General features: G+C 42.4%; 1 protein-coding gene across 3 annotated transcripts in view; it reads right to left on the reverse strand.

Annotated features, from left to right (window-relative positions):
* The window catches only part of PLS3 (plastin 3), a 228319-nt gene that overhangs the window by 167531 nt on the left and 36195 nt on the right, over positions 1–24593 (reverse strand). The window contains exons 2-3 of one of the 3 annotated variants that reach the window (XM_029606506.1): positions 18609–18783; positions 16715–16930 (exon numbers count right to left, since the gene is read on the reverse strand). The exons of 1 other annotated variant lie outside the window; for it this stretch is intronic. The gene's annotated coding sequence lies outside the window, so the exon portion shown is untranslated. The remainder of the gene's footprint in view (positions 1–16714; positions 16931–18608; positions 18784–24593) is intronic. One more of the 3 variants, XM_029606503.1, reaches the window with a different exon arrangement.

Raw genomic sequence — 24593 nt, forward strand, 5'->3', positions numbered from 1 at the left:
GCTGTGGCATTGTTTGATATGACTAACTGCCTTCCCTTGGGTGAGAAAATGTTGCAGTACCAGTCTGATGGCTGTCTCTAGCCTGTTTAACAACTAGGATGCTTCTTTCATTTTCCAGTGCCCCTGCATTATCAGGCCCTGGAAATGAACTCCCCATCCCCCATTGTTACCACAGTGCAGCTAGGAGACTTTAGGCTCACACTCTTCTGAAGGTTGAAAGGTTTTTGCCACTAGTCCAAGCTCTCTCTTATAGTGGGCAGTAATGGTGACAGAAGCTGGCAATTCTGAGATGCAGTGGACCGGCGTGACAGTATGGACTGCTGCAAAGGAAGCATGTGTGCCTTGGCCTATGGAACCAGGTCCAGTAATACAGAGTTGGAGAGAGCTTGTCATGCTCAGGAAGTACCCAAGGAAAGGGACTAACACTTGATCGATCAACTTGGAGACCTTGCTTGGGATAGGGTGATCCGCACCGCTTCAGTACTCAAACAGGACTCCTAGAAACACCAGGGTCTGGGAAGGTATTAGATTGCTCTTTGAATAATTTGTTACCCAGCCCAACTGCTGCAGGATGTGGACAACAGCCACTGAGGTCTGACAGTTCTCCTAAGCACATTGGCCCTTATGAGCTAATCTTCCAAAATGAGGGGTGCACCATTATGCCCTGTTTGGTAAAGGTCCTGAGGGCTGTCACTAGTCTGAAGGGTAGCATCTGGAACTGGAAATGTTGAACCATTACACAGAACTGCAGTAGGTTCTGATGGGACCCTTGAATGGGAATATGAAAATATGCTCCTGTGAGTTCCAGAAAACCTAAGTACTCTCCTCTTCTTACTGCTATCATGCCCAAGTGGCGTGGGCTATATGGAAGCACTTTACACCTTTTAAGGCCAGAATAAGTCAGAAGGAACCGTCCGACTATCACCATGAAATAATTAGTCCTGTTTCCCGAGAAGGCACTTGGACAATAGCCTGGAGATGGTGTAGCTTCCCAAGACTGTCCCCTACCACCTATCTTTCTATCTGCAAAGTGCATAGGGAAATCGTAAAGACCTTTGGGACCAGACTATTACACCCCTTTGAACGATTTTGAGTACCCATTAGTCTGACATGATTTGGGTACATTCTGAATAGTACTTTAACAGATGGTCGCCTACTGGTACTAGTGTCAGAGGGACCCATCTCATATCATTGGTTTGGGCAGGTTCCTCTTAATGCCACAGGGGGCTCCACCTTAGCTCTTCAGGCCCCTCAAAAGGAATTAGCCTTAATTTGATTAGTGTTTTTAGGGGGGAGAAATCACCTAATTGGCTTGTTTCTGCGCAGATCCCAAAGATGCTGGAGTCTGGGCCTCGCGTCCCTAGTTGAGCCCTATCTTCTGGCAATATTTGGGGTTTTGTTTGCCCCAGATTTCTGACCAACTTCTCTAGGGAAGGGCACAAAATGCTTGGTGCCTCAATACCACAAACTAGGGAGAAAACACTCCCTGCCAGGCCCCAGCCGCCTGCTTTCCCCTAATGGGAAATTTGGAACTTCAGCTTCTACCTGCGCCAGTGTTGGGGGAGGAACGGTGGAAAGATGCCCCCTGGGAGCAGGGACCTTTCTTCAGCTGAAGCAGTTCAATTGATGAATCCTCAATAGCTTGCTCTCTCCTGGCTAGAGAGGAAGGGGAGTCCACCCCCTCCCGAAAGCCTAAATCGGGACCACCCTCACAGACAGTCACGATGACTCTGCCAAGCTGGGGACCTGCTTAGCCCTGCAGCCCGTACCACCCCCTGCCTTGATGAATGGCTTCAGTGGGACTTGCTTGCTGCTGCAATGCTTCTTTGCTTTCCCTGCCGCACTGTTTGATCTCCTATGACAGCGCTTGTCCTGCAGCTGCCGCCCCACATGCTCTTTTTTTGCAGTACTAATGCCACTGATAAAAAGGGCTCCTGTGGGGTTTTTTTGTTTGTTTTTTTTTTTAATTGTGTCTGTGCACGTGGCCGCTCCCAGATCCCCTGGAGGGCGGAACAACAAAACTGTGCTGGCCCATTCAGGAACCCTCAGACTTATTTACCCCACCCAGGAGTCTGCCATGATTCCAACCACTGTCCCAGGCAGTCTTTTGTTTCCTCTTCACCGGTTTGTTTTGAGTTTGGTTTGTTTGTTTGTTTTTTTTAAACTTTGTTGCACCACCAGCAAACAGAGGAAGGAAGGCAGAGGGAGAAAGAGAGCAAAAGAGTGAGGACTCATACCCACAAGTAGCCCCCACTTCTGCTGGGACAATCAATCCCAAGAGACTGCTAACCCAGGAGCACAAAGACTCTACCAGGCCAGGGCCGCTCCTAGGCTCTGGGAGGTTTAGACCACCAGTCTTCATGTCCGCAGTTGCAGGAGACAGACTACTGGCAACTGCTGGGAGCCACATCTCCCTTATAGCCCAAGTGAGGCCATGAAAGAGGGGTGTTCTCTATTTCCGTCCACTGAGAGGATAAGAAATCCCATGTGTAAGAGCTGGTCTAGCAGGAAGAAAAGGATATGTGGAAATTCATGCCATTTTGTCAAAGCATCTCCCAAATTTTAACACAAATTGCTTTAATATACAAAAATCCCAAATCTCTTAAGTACCTGCAGGTCTAGACTTTCTGCATGTTTTCAACAAGAAATGAAAAGTTTCACTAATGTGTCTCATAAAATATCATTTTTTGACATACACTGAAGTGCTTCTCTAACAGCGTGAGTTTCAAAAAGTGCTTAGACACCTGACTTGAAACTTATTTGATCTACAGAAGCATTCTGAAAGCAAATATGAACTCCCAGATGTATTAAATGCTCCAATTCCATGATTTTCTGGCTTGCAGTCTTTATAAAACTTTATGTCTCTTGGCTTGACAACTGACCTTTCTATTTAAGAATGGCAAGAGCTTAAAAGCATTTCTTTGTACACTATATCATAAATTGTTATAGTCCACCTATTTTTTTCCTTTAAAAAGTGTGCATGGAATAGTTCTCTGCCTAGCATTTAAGTGGAAGGTTATCCAAGCTCAGTTTATCCAAGCTAATCCAAGTACAAGAGGTGGTTCAGGACTATTAACAGGTCTTTTAACCATTTTAATTGTATATATGAGGGGATTTTTTATCATCTCAGAACATGAGTCTCAGTAAGGGGATGGAGGAGCTTTTTCCTGTCTTCAGCACAAGACATAAGCGAATCATCTGTAGCCGTGCAAGATAATCATAAGCTTGATAATTCATGATTAAAATGATACCTCCTTACTAACACATTCACTTCTACTGTACCTTGTATTTAGGATTCAGTTCCTACTAAGGTGGTATGATAAGAAGATAGAGAAGGAAAAATAGTACGTGTGCCACAGACTCTTCTTTTCTATTGACATTATAGAGGTACCATCCCAATGTAATTGATTTCCCTGTATCACCAGTTTCCCCAATTATGAAAGACTAGCAAATGACTTAAATTCTTCTTTCCCCACTCTGCATTTATTTGTTCCTTGCAGTTCAGGCACTAGGATTTGCATTGTTAATCAATCCATCTCAGAACATGCTACTACAGCATCAAACTGTAAAGCACATTGGGATCCTTTCTGAACAAAAAAAAACTGCATGAAATACAAATGGCAGACAACTACTATAATTTTCCTACTGTATTTTTAAACTAAGGACAACAAAAATAAGGGTCAACAAAAAGTTGTAGGCTGTACCTTTTTACTAAACCATGTTAATCCACTTGTAACTGGCTTTTGAAAGCTCTGCTCCCTTCATCTGGGCAGTGAAGAGCATGCTGTTACACTGGTCATGAATAGCACAGAGCGAAGCAGGCATGAGGCCTGGACTTGTATAAGAGCACCCCCAGGCTCAGGAACTCTCGCTCAAAAAAAGAGTCCAGACCAGCCACTACTATAGTAACTTTCTGCTATACAATAAAGACCCAGCTCCTTCACTGAGCTCACCCTTCCTAGATAACATGGTCCTCTCCAATAGGCTAAAATACGATCTCATACCACCGACCTCCCTCATCCCTAACACTCTGGCTCTAGATTCCACCATTTTCAAGTTTGTTTTATACAATGCTGCGTATGTGCCAGGTTTATGTAGCAAGTATTACATCAGTTACCCACTAATCCTCTCTCTCACCCCAATCACTCTTTTTACCATATCAGTCTATGGCGCTATGTTCATATATTATATTATGTACTGTGCCTATATACTATAACATGGATATAAATTATTTGGTAATCCAGAGATCCTTCAAAATAGGAGAGCAAGTACCAAATCCTTATAATAAATAAATGCAATGAAGGTTACAGTTACAGCTCAGCAAAAGGGATTGGGTGGGGGAGGAGGGCTTGAGAGACCATTACATTTCCAAGTGGCTCGTGTGTAACAACAGGTCAGAAAGTCAATGTTTTTATTAAGTCTTTGTTTGGTGGTTCCAAAGTATTTGATTGCCTTCATTTCAAAATGCTTTGCATTCTTGTCTGGTTCTGAAACTCTCTCACCCATCAGACAGTAAAACTTTACAGCAAGGGGCCTGTCACTTTTGTCAAGCACCCACTTCTTCTCCCCCCCCATCCTACCCGTCACTTTACTAAGCTGTAATTTGTAAACATAACCTGCAGCTTCCCGGTGGAATACAGAAAACCTCCTGCCTAGTTGATTCTGTACTACTAAAAACGGAGACTGTGCTGTTTCTCCCCTTTTACCTATTAGATCAGTCCTTTACACTTGGGAAATAGAAAACCCACTCTTAGGCTAAATGGAGGGAAGACAGGGCTGCCTTGAGGACCCCAGAACCAAAAGGCGGACGACACTTCCATTTGCACATCCAGCGTTTGGCAAATGACTGCAGGAATGAGGAAGTAGTGGCACTGCAGATCTCACCTGGGGAGATGAAAGATACTTCTGCCCAGGATGCCCACCGCACCCTTGTAGAATGAGCACGGAGCGCCCCTGCTGCTTTGTTTGCCATTTAGTAGGTAAACCGAGGCGATTGCTTCTTTAAGCGACCTCACTAATGCATGCAACAGAAAGCCTGGTGCATCACTTAATACAAACTCCAGCAAGAACCCTGCAGGGTAAACCCAAACCCCCCCCCCCCCTCCCCACCGGTCTCTCATCGAGTCTAGCCCAAGGGCTTGTATTAAGGGCCCTGGCCTGCAGTTCCTTCCCTAGGTGACCCTTCCATCTGCAATGTTGCTGGGCCTTATTGTGCCAGAGACCCAGCAACTCCTTCTTCTGCACAGCAGGAGGGGAAGCAGCTGTCAGCCCTGCAGCTTCCCATTACTCCTCTCCTGCACTGAAAGATTCCTCATCGGGCTTAACTAAGGTGGATAGGCCAGGCCTTCCATCACACACCAGGCAGAAGGATCTGGTGATGCCAGGGATTCTCTCTGCCCCACAGGAATCGCATCTGTGGCCCCGGAGGGCTGTGGTGACTCTCCTTTTTTTTTTGCAGTTGGCCCACCAACTCCAGTGCTGCAGTATCTGCCTCCAACTCCTTATCGAGCCCCCTCAGTTACTCCCCAGCTCCAGGAACTGTAAAAACCACCCAAACGCAGTGGTGACGCTGAATATGGCTCCTCTGCCTTGGCGTTGCCGTAAGTTTGTGTCTCTCACACACAACCTGGGAGGAACAAAGGTCCAAGGCAGAGGAATGGCACCGAAGGAAAGAGAGAGAGAGAGCCAGGGAAGAGATACCTAGAGTTCCCCATAGAAATCTTTAAAAGAGCTGGGTCCCCTCAGAGATTCTCCATTCCCAAAGGAGTGGAGGTCCTCCTAGGGGGCTCCTTAGTCCCTCGGGAGCAGGGATCCACACCTGGGCTCCTGAACCTGGGGGCTACCAGGGAGGCAGCTCCAAGGAAAAGACAACGCCAAAGAACTGTTGCCCCCTGGAGCTTAACAATCTACCAGGCTTAGGGCTTGCACCCTGTCTCTGAGAGGAAGTCTGTGTACACTTATCCGCAGCTCGTTGGGAGACAAGAGACTATGGGCAACGGCCCCCGCAGTCACGCCTCCTTTATGACCAGAACGAGATCATGAAGGCGGTGAGCCCTCTGTATCCGATAGCTGTGGAGTGGGGGACAATCCCCAAGTGTCACGGACCGATCTAGCGGGTGAAAAGGAACGGTGCTTGAAAACTGGTCCTGTAAAAAGATATCCCCAAAATTAGTTTGTTGACCCTTATTTCTATATATTCAAGTGCACTAACACAGTAACCACTAGATTTGGGATCTATTTAATGTTTGGGGTACTTGCCAAGTACTTGTGACTTGGAGTGGCCACTGCTGGAAATAGGATGCTGGGTTTGATGGACCTTTGGTCTGACCCAGTATGGCATGTCTTATGACTTTGCTTAAGCAAGAGTAGTATGAAGAGAGATTATTTTAAATCTGTTCCACACAAAAATTGCTCACAAGCATACACACAACTGTTTTTGGTTTGTTTTTTTTTGGGGGGGGGGGGGGAAGGGGGGGAGAATAAAGGAAAGTTTCCCTATAGCCCTCAACTAAAAGAATGGCTCTAGTTACTGTACACTAGTAGACCCTATTAATAAAAGCAGTATGTCATACACATAATACCAGACAATGTGAATCAGTGAGCCCAGTCAAAAACCCCACACTTAAGCAGGCCTGGATTTAGGCTCAGCCAACATACGCAGTTTCCTAGGGTGCTAAAGGCACCAAATATCCAAGCATGGAGAAGCCAGATTCTTCTTGCTGTAGTGTCATATGTACCAGCACACAGCTTCAAAGGGGCTCCTATCGCCATGGCATTGCCTATGGGTGCCACAATCTTAAATCCAACCCTGCACTTAAAAGAACTATTCCTCCCATCCGAGAGGTTTTGCTTCTTCCGGCTCTTGTATTTCTAGGTACAGGGCGAGGGACAGTGCAAGCTTACTATATGTAGGCTATTATATTACTTAATTGAATCATCGTGTCTGAAAAGAAAAGAAAACTGCTGTAACACATTAGATAGCTTGGGTCTTCATTTGAATCCCCTCCCTATGTATCTGTATAGTTTTAAATCACCCTTAGATGGGTCTTAAACAGGAGCTTCCCCCACCCCCCAACAGCTGACTGTGTTCACACATGGACCATGGAATAATGTAAAATCTATTTACCCACTGAAAGTTTAGAAGGATGGGCTGGCAATCTCTCTCTACTGGTGGAAAAACTGAGCTGGCAAGGCTCAGGATGCCATCAGGAAGCCGCTCCTCTAGTGCGTCTGACTAATGCACTGGAGCTGCAGCTCGTGCCAAACACAACTAAGGAGCCACAAAGTGGCTGAAAACATCTGAATATGGGCAAGTACTGCTTTACAAAAAAAAAAGAGAGAGAGACACCACCCTCCCCCTCTTCCTGTTCTACTAAAACAGTGTAGTAAACATTTTAAAGTAACAATGCCTCCAAGCAATAGCAAGGAGGTGATCAAGAAGGGAATGGGAAAAGAAAATATTCTTCTTACTGCATTAATAAAAAAAAAAACAAACAACATACAGAGAAATGCAAGTTCTGTAGCAGGAAACTGGAGAATGTTTCCTATCTCATGGCTGAGTTCCCCATGCAGATGTCAGAAGAGTGGTATACAGAAAGATATAATACATTATACCATAGCTCATCCATTGGAAAATAGGAGCACGCTAACATCAGAATATCAGACACAAACTGGAATCACACCCCGACAAGAGCTGCAGAGAATTCAGAAGCTCTGATCACATGGGACAGTCCCACAGAAACTGATAAAAAGCTTGATACCAGAAAGCCAGAAGGTGGCAAAGGAGAAAAACCACAAAAATGGAAGACCAACGAGTACAAAGAGAAACAATGACCTTGTCAGCCTGAACACACACCTTTCAGAGTGGAGCTATTCATTTCTGTACAAGTCTTGCACAAAATGGCAAGTAGTTTGGAGCTCCATTCTGAAGAAGAAAAAAAAAAAGACACACCCCCACACCAGACCCAGGCTTAAGCACCATGTGCATTTTTAATGAGGTGCTGTAAATTATTCACAGACCGAGCTATCTCTGGAATAAAATGCAGGAAGTGCACAAGAAGGAACAAGCAAAGAATTTTTAGAACAGACCTACAGACTTCAAGTCTATCATGCCATTTCTAATTTCTCCATCACTTTCATGCGACCTAGACATGCCACTGTCAGACAAGATATTGAGCTTAGTGAACCCAGTGGTCTGACCCAGCACAGCACCTCTTATATTCTCTGCTGATGCTTGGTGAAGATCTCTTTCATGGAAAAGAAGTGCATTTTATTTTTACTGTGACCACAAAACTTTGACTTCTCAAAGGTTAGTCTAGAACAGATTAATCTTTTCCATGATTCTCCCCAAATGCTGGATGCACTAAGTGTTAAGCTCCACAGAGCAGGGCCTGTCTATTCTGTGTACTGATTCAGTGCTGCAAACATCTCATAGCACTATATAAATAATTAGTGAAAGTATTCAGTGATGCACTGTCGTGGGTTTCCAGCAACTGCATTCCAGTTTATTGTAATCCACAATGACAGGATTAGCTAATTTTTTTTGTTTTGGAATGATAGGCTTGAGGATCCAAAATGGCTACACACAGCCCAGCTCTGGTGGGTAGGAGTTTCCTCTGAGAATTTGCCTTTTTTTTTTTGGCTATGGGCAAGTGGAAGGGGAAGGCATGGACTTACCCTGTGATGGCTCCTCCTTCTGGCCCCATTGACTTTTTCTTCACCAGGCTGGAGCAACTGACTTCAATGGAGGACTCCAAAGGAGCACTGGTGAGAGTAACAGGAGAGGAGGCTCCCCGACGCTGCATCCTCAATTTTTTAGGCAGCCGGAATACCAGCCAGAAAGGACTTCTGAATCGGCACAAGCAGACGACACAGGTTGAGGAGGAATTGTAAATCTCGCAAATGCAGGACCAGGCTGTTGCAGGAGAGCAGGTATCAGCCATTGTGCTGGGGAGCTGTTGGAAGCACTGACGAGTCGAACCAAACTACCATGCCTTCGGTTCCTGGGAGGATTCTTCTGATATAGGCTCGGTGAGAGTTCCAACCGAAAATTAAATCCCTAAGGCCCTGATCTGAAGTTATAACGTTAGACAGAACGTGGGAGAAAACTGCAGCGTTATCAGCTCAATTGACTCAGTTCTTGTCTCAATACCAAGTTTTATCTACAGATGTGCAAAATGCAGGGTAAGATGTATTGATGGTGAAGCAGAGGGTTGAAAAACTCGCATCGAGTTTATTAGCTATCCAAGATCTTGGAACTTCCTTGGTTGCATTCATTTGTCCAAAATAAGATGGAAACATTAGAAATGTGTCCTAAGAATCTTAGGTTTATTAATTTCCGCAATGGACATTTTTAAAAAGTACTTAACTGAAGCCCTTAATGTTCCCTGATATTTTAATGCCTTCTATATCTATGTTGTATTATTTATCACCTTACAAAGAGAAGTCAGAAGATAATGGGCCTACCCAGTCTGATATTTCAAATTTGACTGCTTTTTTGAAAAAAAATCAAGGGAGAGATTATTACATAAGAACATAAGAAATTGCCATGCTGGGTCAGACCAAGGGTCCATCAAGCCCAGCATCCTGTTTCCAACAGAGGCCAAAACCAGGCCACAAGAACCTGGCAATTACCCAACCACTAAAAAGAACCCATGCTACTGATGCAATTAATAGCAGTGGCTATTCCCCAAGTATAATTGATTAATAGCCATTAATGGACTTCTCCTCCAAGAACTTATCCAAACCTTTTTTGAACCCAGCTACACTAATTGCACTAACCACATCCTCTGGCAACAAATTCCAGAGCTTTATCGTGCGTTGAGTGAAAAATAATTTTCTCCGATTAGTCTTAAATGTGTTACTTGCTAACTTCATGGAATGCCCCCTAGTCCTTCTATTATTCGAAAGTGTAAATAACCGAGTCACATCTATTCATTCAAGACCTCTCATGATCTTAAAGACCTCTATCATATCCCCCCTCAGCCGTCTCTTCTCCAAGCTGACCAGCCCTAACCTCTTCAGCCTTTCCTCATAGGGGAGCTGTTCCATCCCCTTTATCATTTTGGTTCCGTCTCTTCTTGTCATCAGATTTGGAAAGAGATTATTTATTGAGATTTAAAAAAATAAAAAAAAAAGATATTGTTTTTTTTCATTTGAGAGTCTCTGTTTTCAGATATGGTTAAGTCTACTCAAAATAAGAGGGGAAAGGTTTCTATTGATGAGGCCAGGTGTACAAGAGCTGGGGGGAATATTTTGGATGAATTTTCTGTGTAAGTAAACTGATGGGGGCTAAATATGTATTTTTATGACTCTGCCCAACTTGCTCAGTTTATTAATGAGAGACAGGTACAAGCTCAATCTCCACACTCTTTCCTCATCGCTTTCTTTTTTTTCCCTCTCTCCTGTAACTTAATTTGTACACAAGAAGAAGAATTAGAAGCCTGCAGTTGTGATAGTGGTTTTCTTTTTTTGCATCTGTTAGTTATTCCTTTAAATTTGCATCCTTTTAGCCATCCTAAGATTGTGGGCTAAAGGGATGATTTATATACGGCTAATGTGATTATTTTATTTTGTTATTGCATCAGTTTCTACATAACCAATTGCCTTGGTTGAAAAGTTTGAAAAATTTATATAAATAAAAAAATAAAGTTCTAAAACTCCTGTCTGAATAAGAGAAGGTTTCTAGGAGGACTGCCACTTTAAGGATTAAAGAAGGCACCGTACCAAAGCAACACACATCTCTCTTCTCCTGTCTCCACAGCAGAAGTGCTCAAAGCAGTCCTTAGAGCCTCCCCAATAATTGGTTAGGTTTTCAGGATCTCTCTCTAATGAATATGCATGAGATTTATCTTCGTACACTACCTTCTCTATATTCAAATAGTTCTCATGCATATTCATTAGGGATATCCTGAAACCCTTCTGGGGAGGGCACAGGCCAGCATGAACACCCCTGGTCTACATAGATGCAAGTGTTTGTTTTGACCCTGTTTATAAACAGCATATAGTACAGCTTTACAGAAGCAAAGCAGCCTAGATGTTTGAACAGTACCCAAAGGAGACAAATGCTTTCCTGAAAACATTAAAATGTGCTAAATTTTGCAGAGAAAGAAGCAAAAGGTGATGATAGAAAATCATACCAAGAGCATGTCTTCAAGGTAAGACATGATGGCAAATTAGAAAAGAAAGATTTGGTGACAGGGTGACAGCAAATTCAGACTTGCAGACCCAACATTGTATCAACAGGAATCTGCTATGCTTTCTTGTACAAACAAAATTAAATATTGGCTCCCACATGAGGAAAAACAAGTCACAGTATTTTGTTCAAAAATTAATTCCTAATTTGTAATGTAAATAAGTGTGAAAACTCTCATGCCCTGTAGCCAGGGGCTAATTGTGCAGTCGGACAAGTAATCGCTAAAATCCACTTGTGAATGTGTAAGCATTGCTCAACATGAGATCCTGGATAGGAAACCAGGGACAGGCCACGCGACTTCTGCCGCTGCCTGGATCTCAATCTATAATCTGTAACAGAGACTGAAGGCCAGACATCACTTATCAGTGCTCCATAAACTTTACCACTACAGTCCTGTATATTCAGTCCCGCATGTAAATATTAGCTCTAGTTGGAAGGTAGCAGCTAAGCATACTTTCGCCAAGAGTTTAGCCAACACCTAATCTGTTTTTTGGGTTTGTTTTTTTTGCATTCTACGCTGCTGGCTCTGTGCAAGACATATCCCTGATACTGTACTTGCCATAACCTGTACCTTTACTTAATTTATTACCATTTTGTAACTTTTCCCACCCTTTTATTTTAATTATGTATATTACTTTGGCAGCACATGCCAATAAAGTTATTGGAATCTGAAAATGAATAAGCTGCACATTCAGGCCTTCAGCCAGCAACGAGGAAAAACCTCAAGTTACTGCTAAGTAATCTGCTCAGAGATCAAGCACACTGCCCATCTGCCACAAATACAGAACCACCAAATACTGATCAGCATTTCAAATGGTAACCAGGAAGACAGTGAAAACTGTATTTGTATGCATTTTCGAGCCCTTTTGCTTAATTTAATTAACATTTTTATACCGCTTTACAGGATAGCAGACTGCCCAAAGCGGTGAAACCACAAAGTTGCACAAATCAACATAAAAATGACTGACTATACCAAGATAAATGAAAAAATTAGATTATGAAACAGCCTTACACTGTTGCAAATGACCTGACTGGGTTCCAGTCACTTAAAAGTGCTCCACATAGGACCATGATGGATCCAATTGGTGCACAATTATTTTAAAATCATTTAAATTCTGCCCTACCTGGACAAGTAGCTCAAGGCAGATTACAATTTAACACACAAAATTTCTGAATATATAAACAAGAACATAAATCATAAACTAAAATTTAGAGAATGTTGTCATACCTCTGGATGGAAAGATTGAACCAGTCAGTGAAAAAAATGATAAAAACAAACAAAATCATGAAATCGTATCCATAAAACTATGGATCAAAATCAAATAATTATTTTGAGAAAAAAAGTCTGCTAATCAGCTGACAGCTGGTAATAGTCACTCACAGGGCAAACAAAACAATTAGTCCACATATGGCCAAAACAAAGAACTTATACAATTACACAAATTTATACAATTAAAAGGCCCCACCGTCTTACTGCTTAACTCCAACATTGGAAATCTAATCACCACCACAAGGCCTGCTGAAAATGCGAGCAGACATACGCTGACATTTTAAACCATGCACGCAATTGCGTGCTTATGATTTAAACTATGCCTACTGTGCAAGTGTGCGCCTAATTTTAAGCTGTTACTTGAGCAAACGTACTTCACATATCTTCCTTAGTCGGCTTTAACATGCACAGGTAAGCAGATTGTAAAATATGCTCACGTGAAGGACATTCCCAGTTATACCATTTAGACAATCAGTTTGCCCAGTCCGTCTCGAGGTCATCCAGATCCCTCTGGTTCTTCAGCCTGCACTCTCCCCAGCTGACCTAGACCCCTCACACTCCGTCCTTTTAGGTCTTACCAGAGATTTATGCAAACTTACACCTCATCAAAAGCAGAAGTAAACATGTGCGGCCAGCAGCCTGCTGCGTGTTGCAGCCGCCGAATTTAAAATACAGATTTATGCACATAATGTTGAACCTGCCTCAGAATGCCAACATGCCCTAACTTAGCCCTTTTTTTTTTTCTTTTTTTATTTGTACCCACGTATATGCACACAAATCATTTGCGGCTTTTAAAATGTGTGTTGCTCTCGCGTATATGGGCCTTTTAACACTAGCAACGCTTTTAAATTCACCCCCAAATGCCTTAAACTGCTTTCAGAACCTCAAAATCTCCTTTTCTTGACAAAATTCCAATAGCAGTGTCTTCCAAAGGATTGGCGCCATGCAGGTAAAAACCTTGTTATTGGTTTCCACAGAGTGCAATTGCCTTAACAAGACCTGTCCCGAGGATTTAAAGAAATGACTTGGCTTTTAATGTTTACAATCATAAAGCACATTTAAAAAATTAACTGCTTCTATAGTCACAACAGAACTGCTTTAATCCTCGTCTTGGGTGAAAAAAGGTGGGTGATCAATCATAATAAAATACATCATCTCCAAATTTGTTCACTTTTGAAAGCTTCTGGCAATTCAAAGCATTCACAAGTCTGAAATTTCATTAAATCTTTTGAGTACACTCAGATGAATAAGGAAAAGTATCATAAGCAAGAAAGGAGAGGTAATATTGCCTACCGTAGGAAGGCTCTACCTTCATTAAAACATTGATAAGAAGGCTGCAGTTCAGAGAAAAGCTAGCAAAATTGTATAGGGCATTAAACACAAATTATACATAGTGTAGCTAGTGTATGCTTCTGCTTATAAAGACAGCATGTGCGCGTAAAGAAAGTGATGCAATGAAAGTCACAGCTGTCAACCTTACTTTTTTTAAAAAGTGGTTTTCCAATCACATCTTTCTCTGCAATGGTTTTTATTTTTTTCTTAAATCACAGCAAGTAATTTGGCCATTCTTGTCCTAATTCTTGCCCGAAGTAAACATTCGGATGTTTACTTCGGGCAGTCTGTCTATACTTCATCAATCTTTCACTGTCAGCCTACCACTTACCCTCATCACATCCTCCTTAACCTTCAACAGTGGCCAGCAAACGCAACTATTTTCTTTTTAAGTCACTGATGTTCTTCCCTCTGCCCCTTAAAGCTGAAATTCCAGCGGTGTGTGGTACTCTGCTGAAATGGTGGCAGCACAAAAGTTATGGGAAGGGTATCTGCACTGCAGTGCTTCAGGCTAATCACACCATGAAATCCCTGTTTTACTTGATCCTATCGGCTGCATAGCCCTGTTCTACAAGCTCTCGTCATCCCATTTAAGTAGAATTTTGTAATGAAGCACTGGTGGGGAAGGTGTTAAGGAAAGTAAGCTGCTAGAAACTGGTTTCCAAAAAAATGAAGAGGCTTATCTTGCAATTGAGAAGGGGGGATTAACATCCTCTCTTCCTCTCCTATTCGTGGACCCATTCTTGCTAATTCAGCGTAACTTTGTGAAACTTACTAGGTTCAAAATGTGTTTTGGTTTTTAAGAGAATGTTGCTCTCTCATTTTTAAAACATTACTGGACCATAAAACACCAAAAAAAGTGATCTATAGCTCAGATTGTGGGAGTATGACGGTCTAGGTGAATATTGAAGAGCAAACCATGGCTAGCTTTCATAAGAACATAAAAAGCTGCCATACTGGGTCAGACCGAGAGTCCATCAAGCCCAGCATCCTGATTCCATCAGAGGCCAATCCAGGATTACAAGTAAATAAATACCATGCTGCTAAAGCCAGTAATAAGCAGTGGCTATTCCCCAAATCAATTTGATTAATAATATGGATGTGAATTTGGGTAAACCAAATTTGAAAAATGAAATGAAAAGGGCCAGTTTCTTTCTTTTGTGGAGCCCCAAAACAAATTGAGGGGCCCCTGAATTAAAAGAATTCTATTCATTCCCTTTGTTTAAAAAAAAATTTCCATTGGGCCTAGGCCCAAAGCCCTGCCTAGGGAATAGACTGAGGCCCTAAGAAAAGAGTTGTATAGTCCATGCTCGAGCAGGACGCCAACACCTTGGCCTAGGCCTGAGGCTGGAGCCTCGCCTAGGCATAGGCTGTGGCCCAACACAGGAGCAGCAGCTTACACCCAAGGGCAATGCTCGGGCTTCGGCCCAGGCCCCCTCCCCCGAAAAATTTTGCAGGACAGGAAATTAGACCCCCACTTCCCTGATCTGTCAAAAATCCATTGCCATGAGCAGGCCCAGGCCCAACACCAGGTCCCGACATTTGGACCTTGACCAAGTCCAAGTCCTGGGCCCAGGCCGGATGCTGGGGCCTGGTCTAGAGGGCACGCATCCTGATGCCTGGGCCTTAGCCCAAGCCCATCACCGGTTCCCAGCCCAAAGTCAGGCCTAGGCCTGGAGGCTAGAGCCCAGACTTTGTAGGAGTCTTTGTTCTTCTTTCTTCAGTCTTCTTTCTTCAAATGATGCTGTACACTGGGGATACATCCGAGTAAATTAACTCTGGTGCATCCTCCTCAGTGGAGAGCGCCATTTTGCTGTATGACACTGCCGAGGCAGAGGCCCTGGTATCCAGCCTAGGCTCTGGCATCGGGCCTAGGCTGATGTGTCAGGACCAGGTCTCAAAGTCTGTGCCTTGCATAGTGCCTAGGTAGAGGTCACAGCGGCCTACCATGACCTAGGCCTTCAGAAGGCCAAGGCTTCAGCCTGGGCCGAGGCTTTGCCAGTATTTCCCCTTCCAGACCAAGTAAAGATCCTGGCCACAGCCTTTTTCCGGAGAGGAGGGATCTTTTTTTGTTTGTTTTTTAAATTAAAGAAACAAAAACATTTAAAAAAAAACCAAAATGAAAACACAAAATATTTTACCTTTACACAACTCCTCCAGGAACTTGTGGAAACATTTTCTTTTTTTTTTTAAACCCAGCTATGCCTAACTGCCTTAACCACATCCTCTAACAATTTTGATTATTTTTCTCTAAACTTTAGTGATTAACCATAGTGGATCCACATTTATCACCTTTGCCTAGAAAATAATGAATAAGATTTCTTTGAGGCCAAATTACAAAAAATCAAAAGCAACACTAAAAACCAGGAAGATGAAATTTCTGAGAGTAGTGAACCTCTAGTCTTTGGCTATAAAAGGTTTAGAGATTTGCCTGCCTTTCCTCCAATACATGCAAAATCTCAACTGTGTATTCATTATGGATATCCTGCCGAACCAACTCATTTATGGCCCTTGAGAATTCAAGGTTCTCCCACCTTTTAGGTGGATTTGAACTTGGCAAAAGCACAAGGCTGGAATACCTCTGTACAAAATTCACTCATCGGAAAAGTAATTCAAATTGCTAAGCAAGCTAGCCAACAGCACTACCACTGCCAAAACGGCAGACAGGAAAGGTCTGAAATACTGCAAAGTATTCTTAGGACTAGAAACGTGAAAAAGTAATTTACAGTATTTTTTTTTTAAATTATTTTTGGTCTTCAGCTTATCCTGAAAATGTCCTTTTTACATTACATTAAATGCAAAGGCAATATTTACTATGTTTTCAATTATTGTTCTGCTGGGGCAATTATGCCCAAACACCTGTAGTGGTTTCAAGTTACAGGCATACAAACAGTACTCTTAAAGAAAGATCTACTGACCAGACTGAAACCTTAGCTCCAAGGATGCAAGCATTTCTCATGTCTGAGGGTAAAGCCAGACATTTTCCAAGGGCTTTTTAAAACCTCCATTTCCCCTCCAAGAGCAAGGTCAGGTAACCCTGGAGTTTCAAGGTGCAGAAGATATCAACTTCCTAATGAGTTCTCTATTAAAAGGTTATTTCAAAGAGGCTTTCCAGCATGTGATGAAATGACAGTCTGAAAAAAACAAAGTAAGCACAGAAAGCTTAACTAGACCCAGAACAAAATACTGGCCTTCAACTGTGTTTACCACTGAAGTTAGAATCATCATCTAGCATTAAATGACAATCTGTCAGTTTCAAAATAAAACAAAGGCAATAAAGGTAAAAAAAAAAAAAAAAAAGTATATATGTTAAGGCACTGGAAGCAGAAAAAGCTAAAATCGGCAGTGGATTTACAAAGATTATGCTACAGCTTCAGTATTAAAAGCAACTGGTGCACTTGAATTGGTCACTTGTGCATGACTGCTATATACACCAGCATATTTCCTTCTACACTATGTTTTCAACTTGTGCACAGTACCTTCAGAAAATTATGACATGCAAGTGTAGCATTAAACATACATATGCAGCAGTCAAACAGGCATATAACTGGGTGTACCTTCAAGATGAAGAACAAGATGCAGGCAAGTACCAGCATGAAGGCACAAAACTGTGAAAATGTCTTAGTAGAAGCCAATGCACAACCTTTCTTATTTTGGGAAACAGAAAAAACATCTCTTTATAGTCTGTAGTTGTTAGATACATCAAGTGGATTGGGGGGGGGGGGGGGGGGGGAGGGCTGCATTTTACTATTGTTTCTCTGCAGTCTCACTTAATAATAGCTTTAAAAATAGGATTTCATGACTGAGGCCTCAGAGACCTTGCTTGCAATTAAGGCCCAGCCAGCTTCAATCCCAGACTAGGCGCGTGGTCTTGAAAGTTGTGTTACGATGGCAGTGTGCCCACCAAGCCTTACCCTGAGGGAGACACCATAACAGAATACTCCATAGCTCTATTTAAAGCTTGTGTTCTAGCGTGGGGAGCCCCCACCACAAAACAAACAAAAAAACCCAAAACTATGGTTCCCCTAACCCCAGGGGACCATTCAAAGACCAACAGGAAAAATCAACTCTGGTTTCACTGCCAAAATAAAAAAACTTTTACATCACCCCTGCGATGACGTACAATAAAAGTCCAAAAGCGGGAGGGGACAGGGAAGAGAACAGGAAAATACCGTAAGAGGAATTTCAGGGCTGCTCTCATTTAGCCAAGGCATTTGGAAAGTGGGATTTTCTTACACTTCCCTTTAAGACACAAAGCCCCTCCCCCCAGCAATCCCCGCTTCTGCTGGCCCAAGCAGCAGGTGCCGGGTGACAAGTCGAACCTGCGTTCTCTGCACAGCAGTGCACACGTTTACCAGTGCATTATTAAACCCACCCTTAGAAGAGTGACCACCAGCGTGGTTTTGTTCCACTCACTATTACCAGAAGACAACAGAGATAACCAAGCGTGCACTGCCAAGAGTGACCGTACTAGCTGCCAGAAACAAAACGTCTGGCCAAAGAACTCTTTCCTGGCAATTGGTCTTCATGGTCCCTGTTACACAGAAGACTAAAATTTGTTTTCCTTTGTCCCTTATGAAATATGGCAATGTTTCTAACCACTGAGTTATTTTTGTATGATTCTAAAGAAATCCAAAGACAAGAACTGGCAAAGACAATGGGCAGGGATACACAAATATAGAAAGAAGTTGTCTCAGATAAACAACTCATAATACCAATACAAACAGGAAGCCTTATACTAATTCTGTCCTTAAAGGGCAAGCAATTTGGTTTACGTTAATATTGGCAGTTTGGGTAATACAAGTAGTTTACCTGGTGCCGTTTTATAATTGCTAGAAGAGTTATAAATGCCCTATTCTTGTCAATACTGCACACATAGAAGAGAAATGCTCCAGAAAGCTACTGTAGCTTTGGGGAATTCTTGCTCAGTAGCTTCACAGAGAGGATCTCCAACATGATCCACCAATCATCCGAAAACCTAGCACAGCTGAAAAAAAAAAAAGAAATTGTTCGTCATAATTCATCTGCTCAGACTGGAAAAGAATTGTATTTTTCTCAACGCTACTTTAAGAAACATACAGCTCATTTCCCAATCAAGCCATAAAGGCCATGCCTTCTTAAAGAGAAATTGTTGTCAAGAGGACTTTCCTTTTCAGGCTGAAAAGCGTTCAGTTCAAGTTATACAAACAAAATAAATTCACTCAGACTGTATTATATCTGTAGCCTCAGCAGGCCATCTGCAAACATTTCGCTTAAAAGAATTAAACCGGAATTAAATATCTCACACAAGGGTGAGAACAGGTTCTGAGATTGTAAATTAAGGCTCCCTTACTGCACAGGCACATTGAATGTCACAAACTCTTCTCGGGGTACTCAACAACTTCCAGTTAGAAGAGAGGCAAATTTCAAACAAGAGCATTTATTTATTTAAAGGTACTTATTTTCTGGCTGTTACAGAAAAAGGGCATGCTTTGTTTTAAAAATCAGCTTAAAGAAAGTAGTTTGGGGCTCACTTTCAAAAGTGCAAATTTTCTAGTGGAGGAAAGTGCCCCAGACTTCTCTGTGCTTCCATCCATCCCTTTTACCCTCCGATACTAGATTAGCTTATCTGCCACATCAAATTTCTGAGAACACAATCAGCAAATCTAGTGTTCATTTTAGTCAGCCCTTCTACCCAAGTCCCGGCTAAACAAAAGATGCTTGGACTATATGCTGTTCATAAATGCTATGAGGAGAAGTCACGTCCATATCCACAGACTTTCCTGCCACGCCCCCCAACCGCTTTGTTTAATCTTAAACTGTGGCCATATAGTTGCGTTGGCTCAATGGGAGTCCTTAGGACCTGAGCAGTTTTGAACACACGGGCTCATGATCTCCACACGCTATAATCCAGTTTCCAATTAACCAAGCGGGTCTCGACACTACATCCTAACTGTGCAGTATGCTTGTGTGATGTCTTCATCCCATCGCTTCTTTATGAATGCAGTGCTTTTAAATTCTCTCTCCTTTGACCACCAGTAATTCACGGACAATAGCAAACATCCGTTTTATACTTTCAGTTCACTTTCAATATGAAAAGCTGCAATCCTACAGCATTTCTAAAGAGTTCCCCAGCTATCCCTGCAATAAACTCTGGTAAACTATAGCAGCTTTTCAAGCCTTGTCAGCAGCGTAGCAGCCTCTGTTTAATAACATTGAGCCACCATAAACAGTTTTCCATTGAAAGGTTCATGGACTAATGGCGTGCCATAAGATCCTTTTGTACTGATAAAATGCTCTTGCCCACTCAGTTGATGTGAAAAAGAAAACAAACGTTCAAGGATTCCAATTTCAGAAACCACCACATGAAGTCACTCATTCCCAGGCTCTAAGAAGTTGTGTTAACGCATCATCAATCAGGAGGGAAGGAAGGAAGGTAAAAAAAAATGCTTCCATATGGACACCTGTGTTTGTCCTCAACTCTCTCTACTCTTTACCAAATTATATAATGCAATCACGGTAATTCAGGTGTAGCATCCTCTTCCACAGAAAGTCACATGTGCCAGGCAAGGAAGGTTTGACCAAGTTGCATCAATTGCTCAGCTCAAAATGAAGCTCTCGCATATGCCACAAACCAAGGGGATTCATGGCATTTCTCCCATCCCAAACTGACAACGATGAGCTCTGCTTAACAGCATTCATTTGGAAAGTTTATTCAGGGGGAAGTGCATTTTGAAAGTACACAGCAAACTGCACTCTCAATCTCTCCTCAGGCACAATTAAGAAGCCCCCTGAATCCAAACTATACTTTTTCTACTAACAATCATTTCGGTAGTGTTACTAGTAGTCCGCTGTTTAAGAAGAATCTCCAACAATGTCCCGTTTTTTAACAAATACATTTCCAGCATTTTGTTCTCATACTGGCCGATTCAGTATGGTGCGCTCGGCCGAGCGCACTTTTAGCCCCCGTTTGGCCGCACATTTTACTTTCAGAAATTAACGCCTGCCCAAAGACAGAAGTTAATTTCAGCCAGCATAGGGAAAGTGTACAGAAAAGCAGAAAAATTTGCTTTTCTGTACACCCTCCGACTTAATATCATAGCAATATTAAGTCGGAGGCCCCAAAAATTAAAAAAAAAAAAAAAAAAAAATTTTAGATCTGCCTGAGGCCTGGAATACAGATGCTCAATTTTTCCGGCATCCGTTTTCCGAACCCGAGGCTGTCAGCGGGTTCGACACCCAACCCGGTAAAATTAAGCATCAGCTGTCAAACCCGCTGACAGCCGCCGCTCCTGTCCAAAAAGAGGCGCTAGGGACGCGCTAGTGTCCCTAGCGCCTCCTTTTTACCGAGGGCCCTAATTTGCATAATTTTCCTTCCTGAATCGCTCGCCCACTCTCCCGCGCCGTTTACTGTATCGGCCCGATAAGGAGGAAAGAAAACACTTAGCACACTTTCTGCCGTTCTCTAACTTACATCCCTTTGTCTGCAAACCTTGAAACCTCATTATCCTTAAAGCCACGTGATAAGAAAGTGGCGCAGAATGTCTTTTAAAAGTTGTTTATTATGTGGCATTTAAGACTTTTTTGTCACTGGAAGATTTTTGAACTGTAATTCATGCATCAATCTTGAATGGGATGGATTATTATAAGTCTGTTCTTCTAGGCAACCTGACCCCACAATGCAAGCCCTTCAGATTGTCCATAGCAAGGGCAACCAGGATTCCACCTCCTCCCACCAGCCTCCTTACTGAATTCAAGCAAATACAAAGACAAACCAGTTGGGATCAAAAAGGCCAGAGCTTTATTGAACACCATAACAGCCCAATGCCTGAGCTCAAACACAGCCCACAGCCCCGGTGGTCATTCACCACACCCCCAGCAGGTTGCATCCACCCCCAGGCCTCACAGCACCATGCTGCCTCCATATACAGCTCCCACAACAGCCCAGCAAGCAGCCACCTCTCAAGTGACTGCACCCAATTGCTCTAACCCAGTCATTTTTTCTATCACTGCCCCACCAACTATCCCAGCTGGTTGAGTAATGCAATCCAGTAAATTAAAGTTTGGGTAACCCTCCATCCCCACATAGCTGTGACAACAAGAACTCCAACAATCAGTAAAATTTGAAGTTTGGATGGAGAGATGCTGCCTGCCACCAAGCAAAATTAAGCGGTAAATATTTTGTTGCTAAATCCCTTGATCCCCTGAGAATCCAAACCAATCAACATCAGCCACCTCACCAGGCCTTGGTGCAAACCCTGCAGGAGACCAATGGATAAACACCTCCCCAGAACATCCACCACCCAAATCTACCTTTCCCCCCTCACCCATACAAAGACCCAACCTCATACCGCCTTGCCAGGCAGGCAAGATGAGCATGTCCTGGCACCCATGTTATATGGGCTATCCAAGGATTTTGCCCTGCAGACCCACCCAAAAACACAGCAGCTTGTATGATTGGTGGGTTTTCAGATAGCATTTATTTATTTAACATTTTTATATACCGGAATTCATGTAGCAAAGTTACATATCACTTTGGTTTACATTATAATATTATAACAGTAACAAGCATGTAAGAATGCGATACGTCCCCTATATTGAAATCTTTACATTGGCTTCCAATGCTAAGGAGGTAAAAATTTAAGGATTTTACTGAGAATATAAGTGTGCCATACTGGGTCAGACCAAGGGTTCATCAAGCCCAGCATCCTATTTCCAATCTGGCAAGTACCCAAAAACGAAATCTATTCCATGTTACTGTTGCTAGTAATAGCAGTGGCTATTTTCTAAGTCAACTTAATTAATAGCAGGTAATGGACTTCTCCTCCAAGAACTTATCCAATCCTTTTTTAAACACAGCTACACTAACTGCACTAACCACATCCTCTGGCAACAAATTCCAGAGTTTAATTGTGCGTTGAGTGAAAAAGAACTTTCTCTGATTAGTTTTAAATGTGCAACATGCTAACTTCATGGCGTGCCTGCTAGTCCTTTTATTATCTGAAGGAGTAAATAACATTCACATTTACCCGTTCTAGACCTCTCATGATTTTAAACACCTCTATCATATCCCCCCTCAGTCATCACTTCTCCAAGCTGAAAAGTCCTAACCTCTTTAGTCTTTCCTCATAGGGGAGTTGTTCCATCCCCTTTATCATTTTGGTCACCCTTCTCTGTACCTTCTCCATCACAACTATATCTTTTTTGAGATGCGGCGACCAGAATTGTACACAGTATTCAAGGTGCGGTCTCACCATGGAGCGATACAGAGGCATTATGACATTTTCCGTTTTATTCACCATTCCCTTTCTAATAATTCCCAACATTCTGTTTGCTTTTTTGACTGCCGCAGCACACTGAACCGACGATTTCAATGTGTTATCCACTATGACACCTAGATCTCTTTCTTGGGTGGTAGCTCCTAATATGGAACCTAACATTGTGTAACTATAGCATGGGATATTTTTCCCTATATGCATCACCTTGCACTTATCCACATTAAATTTCATCTGTCATTTGGATGCCCAATTTTCCACTCACAAGGTCTTCCTGCAATTTATCACAATCTGCTTGTGATTTAACTACTCTGAATAATTTTGTATCTGCAAATTTGATTACATCACTCGTATTTCTTTCCAGATCATTTATAAACATATTGAAAAGTAAGGGTCCCAATACAGATCCCTGAGGCACTCCACTGCCCACTCCCTTCCACTGAGAAAATTGTCCATTTAATCTTGCTCTGTTTCCTGTCTTTTAGCCAGTTTATAATCCACGAAAGGACATCACCACCTATCCCATGACTTTTTACTTTTCCTAGAAGCCTCTCATGAGGAACTTTGTCAAACGCCTTCTGAAAATCCAAATACACCACCATCCACTGGTTCACCTTTATCTACATATTTATTAACTCCTCAAAAAAGTGAAGCAGATTTGATATTTTGATATTTAAGGTGTTTCTTTCTATAGTTCCTGCCTTTATGAGAGCATTACTGAAGATTTACACTCTGTCATGATGTTTGAGATCTCAGGGAAAAGGTTTACAGGAGGTTCCCTCTGTTACATGGTTTTATTTGTGTGAAACATACGTTTGTAGTTACTTGGCCAGAACTATGGAATAGTCTTCCTGATGACACCAGGTTCTATGTTCGAATTAACTCTTTCAGAAAGGTGGTCAGGGGGTTTTATTCCAACAAGTTTTCAGTGGGGCCTAGTTAGACATAAATATTAAGCTTTTTAAGAAAGTAGTCAAGGTTTTTTTTATTATTATTATTATTATTCCAATAAGCTTTTGGTGGAGTTTAGACCCAAGTTAGCCAATTAGGCAAAGTTTATTTGGTTTTATTTAAGAATGTTTATATAGAGTTTGTGTGTTTTATGTGATATTGTTATACGTTACTGTTTTATGTCACCTAGGAATATTAAGCAAGTTATAAATTTCATAAAGACTGTCTTGACAACTAATGCAAGTATCCCGTGAAAAAAAATCCTAGAAACATTAGAAATGCCACTTTTAGTCACCTACCCATACATCAATCTTTACATCCCTCTCCACCTTCCTTCTACCCCATCCTCCTTTTCATGTTCCCCATTTTTCAGGCTCCTTACCTCCTTCCTCCCCCTCTTCTCCATGTCTTCTTCTCCAACATCCTTCCTTTTCATTTGCAGGGTCTTCGCCCTTCCCGCCAGCACTTCTATGTCCTCCCTCTCTATCTGATACCAGTGCATTTACAACTCTATCTCCCCCAGTTACCAGCATACTAACCTCCCCATGACTGCAGCAACTACTGCCAGCTATGTGCATCACTGGACCAGTGG

The sequence above is a fragment of the Rhinatrema bivittatum genome, chromosome 6 (assembly GCF_901001135.1).
Source record: "Rhinatrema bivittatum chromosome 6, aRhiBiv1.1, whole genome shotgun sequence".
Classification (NCBI taxonomy): domain Eukaryota; kingdom Metazoa; phylum Chordata; class Amphibia; order Gymnophiona; family Rhinatrematidae; genus Rhinatrema; species Rhinatrema bivittatum.